At 38.4% G+C, this 7,160-nt stretch overlaps 1 protein-coding gene across 4 annotated transcripts in view; it reads right to left on the minus strand.

Annotated features, from left to right (window-relative positions):
- LOC128692866 (retinol dehydrogenase 13) overlaps positions 1 to 7,160 on the minus strand; it is a 483,761-nt gene that overhangs the window by 254,316 nt on the left and 222,285 nt on the right. The window lies entirely within an intron of this gene.

The raw sequence follows: 7,160 nt of genomic DNA on the forward strand, positions 1-7,160 counted from the left end.
CCAGTGATAATATTTAATTGGATTACAAACTTATACTACACTCAGCACTATTACAGTAGCGTAGAGTGAGGTGAAGAGGACTGGCGTTATACAATATGGGGATACTTTTCTCGGGTAGTGCAGCGACCCAAATACGTTTAGTTGCAACGTTTCATTCTGTACAGCACTTAATAGTAAGTCAACAAAGCTCAACACAGAGAGCGAAACGTTGGCTCAATAAAACTTTGATTTGAAAAAGGTCATTAAAATCAGTTTCGCGTTCCTTCGTGTTAATAATAATAACAGAAAAAAATTAGTTGAATTCTAGAACTGTATATACGTAACATGGTGTTATTAAATAACATAAGCTCGTTCAGCCCTTGTATTATTAAAAAAATATTTTGTGTAAACTAATTATTGATATTCAGCCCAAATATTTGCTTTGTAACAGATCGACAGATTTTTTTCCTCAGAATTGTATCAAATACATATTAGTTGTTCATAGTATTTTATAAAATACATCAATTCCTTTTCCACTGCGTAAAATACAATGACTTCTTTTTTTATAGTATTGTATGAAATAAAAATAGTTATTTTTCATAGCACTGTATAAATACATTTTTTCAGCATTGTATAAAATACTTTAAACTCTTTTTTTCAGTACTGTTTAAAACCCAAGTTTTTTTTTTTACAGAACTTTATTAAAAATAATATTGCTAAACTGCGGTACGGGGTGGGGTTAGAACCCCTGGCAAGAATGTCGTAAAGCTCGGTCCTCAACAGTGTTGTGCAACACTGACCGAGATGATGTTTAACTAGTTCTTTACGTTGTGGTTATTTAACATTGTTTTTATATATACCTCTTATCTATCTCGTGGACGACAGTGAAAAGATTACAGAGGCACATAATGAACTCAAGGACCGGGCACTGGTATCAAGGTAATGGACCCATGGACCAGGCACGAGTATTATGGTAGATAATGGGTCCAGGGTTCAGGCACTGGTATCATGGTAGATAATGGGCCCAGGGTCCAGGCACTGGTATCATGGCAGATAATCCTCCCCGGGACTGGGCACTGGTATCATGGTAATGTGCCCAGGTACTGGGCACTTTTATCATGGTAATGGGCCTAAGGACCAGGCACTGGTATCATTGTAATGGGCCCAAGGACCGGACACTGGTGTCATGGTAGATAATGGGCCCCAGGACCGGACACTGGTATCATGGTAGACAATGGGCCCAGGGACTGGGCATTGGTATCATGGTAGATAATGGGTCAAGGGACTGGACACTGGTATCATGGTAGATAATGGGTCCAGGGACTGGGTACTGGTATCATGGTAGGCAATGGGTCCAGGGACCGGGCACTGGTATCATGGCAGATAATGAGCCCAGGGACCGGGCAATGGTATCATCGTAGATAAGCAAGGAATGGTGGCAATAAACTATTTACAGATTTTTTTATCTAGTTATAACCGCAACGGGTTTTTAATACAAACCTGAATTCAGTCACGAAACACTTCACGTTACCCTTATGCTAATCACGTAACTAGACGTGAATCAACACGAGATAATGGGATACAGGAAAATATTATATTCGTGAGGAAACAGATAAACCTGTAGGGTCATATAGAATCAGATTTGATCCAGTTCCGTGCATCAAGAGCCTTTCTCAAACAAGGCACATTCCCCCCTCCCCTTCCCCTCCGCTGCTTGAATAGGAAAAAGGCGAATAACCATATGTTTATAGGTGGTAAATGAGCTTACTGACAGTCTCAGAATTTCATTTCCCATATTCTTATTCCGTCTCAAAAATTCCGCCCGTATTTGTCTATGACATTCCCTGACCCCTGTCGTTCTCGCTTCTATATTGTCTCGGCTAAAATTAAACTTTCTAAGATCAACTCTTCTTAGAGGGTGAGCGAGTGTTGGAAATAAACATCAGTAATCTAATGTTGAGGTTATTCTCGCATTATTTTGATAGTAAAGTTTTTATACTGTGACATGAAAATGTTATCACCACTACTTCTGTACCTGTCACCCTGAATTCATCCCTTATCTTAGTATGTTTCAAATTAAGGTATAAAGTGTCACATGAAAAGGAGTAACAAGTGTAAGGAATATTACCTTTACGTCTTCTAGACTACTCTACTGACAATTCCTATGATTAATGTGCAAATTTCAGAACAAGAATGCATATCGTTGAATAATTTACAAGTGACTAACTGTTCTTTCCTTGACGTTTATCACCCATATGAGACGATATACAAGAGCTGTGTTTACTGTCTATGTCAGGATGTGGATAAACTTCCATTGTCATAGCCGATCTAAGGCTCTAAAAGATAATTATCCCTATCTCTAGTAGGGCAATTTTCCTTCTGCTCAAGAATCACATTAATTAGCAGCACAAACTTATTTGTGAAAAAAGCACCACTAAAAAATAAGTAATGCTGTTATCACCAGAAATAAAGCTTAAATATTAGTAAGCCTAACAGGCGTAACATTAATGTCAAACCTAGCAAATGCAACAACACTATCATAAGCCTAGAAAGTATAAACAGCATGAACTTGCTTAGTAGGTATAACACTATAGAGACGCATTCATTAATAAATCAGGAAACCCTGGAAGGCATAACACCATAGGCAAGCACAGCAAGCATAAATAATATCAGACAAACATTTCATACAAAAAAAAATAATATTATACTGGAGCCTAGCAGGCGTAAAAACCTAGCATAAATAACACGTATCTGATTGGCTAGGATTGCAACAGTTAAAATCAAATAAAGCGGATACATGGGTGCACCATATTGCCAGGAAAACATTGTTATATCCCAAACAAGAAATTACATCGACACGATAAATTTACTTGTTTGTAGAGCTAGTGGGAGAGTAGTGGGTAGAGAGCAGTGGAAGCTGGTTATTTTTATTTATTAAAATATACTTCCGCAGTTTGCTGCTACCCTATTCTATGTCAGTGGGAACAAAAGCTAGCCTCGTTTCCCTGTCACATTCCACCACGCAGGATGGTGCTCACACAAGTTTTGAAATCTGTCAGTCTAAGCTGGGAGACTTCAGTAGGCCGATGATGAAGATATCATCAAGCATTCCGTCCAGCCAGGAAGCTTCAAATGTTTCGTTCCAGAAGAACTGGAGTTACGATTCCTTGGGAGGTGGGGGGAGAAGAGTGTGTTGATGGTGGGGGGAGGAGTGCATGCTTGTAGTGGGGAAATTCTCAAAAGACCCAGAGTCCTTTTGATGATTTTATGCTACAGTTGCTAGACCTCAGAGTGTTGAGCTAAGACTCCTGCTCATCTTCAAAGTATTCTCCAGCTACTGAACCTTTTAGAAGGGTTGAAATATAGTTCCTTGGTCATAAACTAATAATTATATTAATGGTATACAGTACTGATAAGTTGACTAATCAGACATGTGCAATACTGAAACATTTCGCCTGTGCAGCAGACTTTTTGTGAGGGAATTTAGCTACAGTTCTTCTGCCTTTTAGGGGCTTGGAGGTTCAAGAATTATGCTTCTTGCGTGAGTAGTGAGACAAAGGACTGAGGTTACAGGATAAGAGGGAGGTTACCTTCTCGGATCGCGCAGCTACCAAAAACAGTCTAGTTTTTTGCCAAACGGTCTAGCAAGAACAATGATTGATGAGGGTAGGTTAGAGCAAAAAAGAAGGTTGTGGGTATACAGGCAGATATAGATACGAAAGAGTAGGAGACTTGGACACGTTTTTTGAAATGTGTATGCGAAATAGTGACGAGATTTAACTTCCATAAGCCTGAGAGGTAGTTGATGCAGCGGGTGTCACCATAAACAAAGGTATGTTTCTCATAAATACAAAACAGTTGTAACAGTACTCTGGTGGCTATAGTTTGACAGGCTTGCCCTTAATAACAAATACAAGAGCATAGTCATACCTGAACTTTGTAATGGAAAGGCTTAATTAGTGAGCCTTGTCTACTCAATTAATGAAAAACAAAGATACTTAATAAACGAGATTGGAATTACCGAGGCACTACGAAAACGCACACATTTCAGAAGGGACTTAATTAACAGCCTACAACTATAAGCTATAAAATTCAATGGACAAATGACTGGACAAACATTTAATTACATAACACAATTGTAAATTTCAACACATATTTAATATACTAATAATCTACATTTCAACAAACGTTCAGTAATAACGTAACAAGCGTTGCTTTCAATAAAATACCTAATAATACTGCAATGCAATTGGTGGCCTTAGAAATATTAAACAGTGAAGTCAGTCCCTACAGATCTCAAGAGCAAAGTAATTTTAAAAGTGAGAACATATTCTATGAACACCAACGCCATCACCAGTACCACCATCACATCACATGATACACATCAGTGCCACTATCATATCACATGATAAACATCAGCACTATTACATCACATGATAAACATCTGCATCACTATCACATCACAAAATAAACAAAGGCACTATATCACATTACATGGAAACTATCAGCACCATTGTCATCACTATAATTTAACTTACAAAATTTCCGATGATTCAGTCTCATTCCTTTGTGATGATTTTTGGGAAGACATCACTCAAAGTTTGAAAGAAGAACTAAAGGAAAAAGTGGATAGGTAGAGGAGATAGCATTATCATCATCCTTGACACGTGCTGGGAGTGTCACCATGGTGGCGCCGGTGGCCTGGCGGCTAAAGCTCTTGCTTCGCACACGGAGGGCCCGGGTTCGATTCCCGGCGGGGTGGAAACATTTGGACGTGCTTCCTTACACCTGTTGTCCTGTTCACCTAGCAGCAAATAGGTACCTGGGTGTTAGTCGACTGGTGTGAGTCGCATTCTGGGGGACAAGATTGAGGACCTCAGTGGAAATAAGACAGAGTCCTGGATGACGCACTGACTTTCTTGGGTTATCCTAGGTGACTAACCCTCCGGGGTTAAAAATCAGAAGAAAAATTTATCTAACACCATCACGAGTGTGTCAGGAGGAACTCGACTAATGGTTACCCAAGATTCCACGATACTCTTCTATCACACACCTAGACATGCATATATATATATATATATATATATATATATATATATGTCGTGCCGAATAGGCAGAACTTGCGATCTTGGCTTAAATAGCAACGCTCATCTTGCCATATAGGACAAGTGAAAATTTGTTTATGCAATAATTTCGCCAAAATCATTCCGAACCTAACGAAAAAAATATATTTCACTGTGTTTGTTTAGTATTAAATTATTGTAAACAAATCTAAAATATATTTAGTTGGGTTAGGCTAAAATAAATTGCGCTTGTTATAATAAGGTTAGGTAAGTTTTCTAAGTTCCTTTTGGTGCAAAATTATAATTTTTTACATCAACATTAATGAAAAAAATATATCTTTAAACGTATAAGAGAAAATTTTAGAAAGGACTTAATTTTAAATGAGTTCTTGCTAATTAACCAGTTTTACATATTCGGCACGACATTATAATATATATATATATATATATATATATATATATATATATATATATATATATATATATATATATATATATATATATATGAGTGCGATTTTCCCTTAAATATTAACGCACTTCTTGCCGAATAAGGCAAGCAAAAATTTCTGTATGCAATATTTCGCAAAACTCATTCTGAACCTACCGAAAAAAATATATTTCACTGTGTTTATTATTAAATTATTGTAAACTTATGAAAAATATATCTAGTTGGATTAGGCTAAACTAAATTGCGCTTGTTATAATAAGGTTGGGTAAGCTTTCTAAGGTTCCTTTACAACAAAATTATTAATTTTCACATTAACATAAATGAAAAAAATATATCTTTAAGCGTATAAGAGAAAATTTTAGAACAGACTTAATTTTAAATGAGTTCTTGCATATTGACCAATTTTACCTATTCGGCATGATATATATATATATATATATATATAAACAGTAGTGGACGGGAGGGGGGGGGGAAGGATCGAACCGTTGTTTGGAGATTGACAGGTTCAGACTTTACTGCGGAGCTACGGATATTCTAATAGATAAGCTTTACAGAAGACACTGCTGTGTCCTGTCTGCGTCAGAGGCCACCGTCTGTGTCCTAACTGTCCTTTCCCACAGCCCCAGCAGCCCTCAGAATAACTCTATCCTCACCTCCCTCAAAGCCATAGACTATGAGCTGTGGCTATGAGGATGGAAGAGTACTGTGATGTCAATAAAGTACTCAGTGTGGCTCACGAAATCGTAATGACACGATTGAAGACAAACCATACCAGGGGTGGGGTTAGAACCCGCGGTTCTATCCCCGCCTGTGTTTGTTTACTCAGTATTTGATGGAAGAGTACTATGGTGTCAATAAAGTACTCAGTGTGGCGATGGGATAGATGTGATCTCAATGAACTACTCAGTATTAAGAAGGAACAACAGGAGGAGACGTTTTTAAATACCAATATTTGCAGAAGACTCGCTACACGCTACGAAAAACTGAATTTTTAATACAAGGTACTGAAATTTTAGTAAAAGTAATCAAAAAATGAAATCCACTTCTTACACTCAAGTACATATTCGCTAAGAACACTTGACACACCCAGGTACTTGACGAGGTATCAGAGTGGACGCCTGTGACAAGCGGGGTTCCACAGAGGTCAGTCCTAGGACCGGTGCTGTGTCTGGTATATATGAATGACATAACGGAAGGAATAGACTCGGAAGTGTCCCTGTTTGCAGATGATGTGAAGTTGATGGGAAGAATTCAATCGGATGAGCACCAGGCAGAAATACAAAGGGGATCTGGACAGGCTGCAGGCTTGGTTCAGCACTTGGTTCCTGTAGTTCAACCCCACCAAGTGCAAAATCATGAAGACTGGGGGAGGCAAAGAAAACCGTAGACGGAGTACAGTCTAGGGAGCCAGATACTACACACCTTACACAGGGAAAAGAATCTTGGGGTGAGTATAACACCGGGCACATATCCTGAGGCGCACATCAACCAAATAACTGCTCAAGCATATGGGCGCCTAGCGAATCCTAAAAACAGCATTCCGACATCTCAATAAAGAATCGTTCAGGACCCTGTACACCACGTACGTTAGGCCTATATTATAGTATGCAGAACCAGTTTGGAACCCACACCTAGCCAAGCACAAAGGAAATTAGAGAAAGTGCAAAGGT

The sequence above is a fragment of the Cherax quadricarinatus genome, chromosome 38 (assembly GCF_038502225.1).
Source record: "Cherax quadricarinatus isolate ZL_2023a chromosome 38, ASM3850222v1, whole genome shotgun sequence".
Taxonomy (NCBI): Eukaryota; Metazoa; Arthropoda; class Malacostraca; order Decapoda; family Parastacidae; genus Cherax; species Cherax quadricarinatus.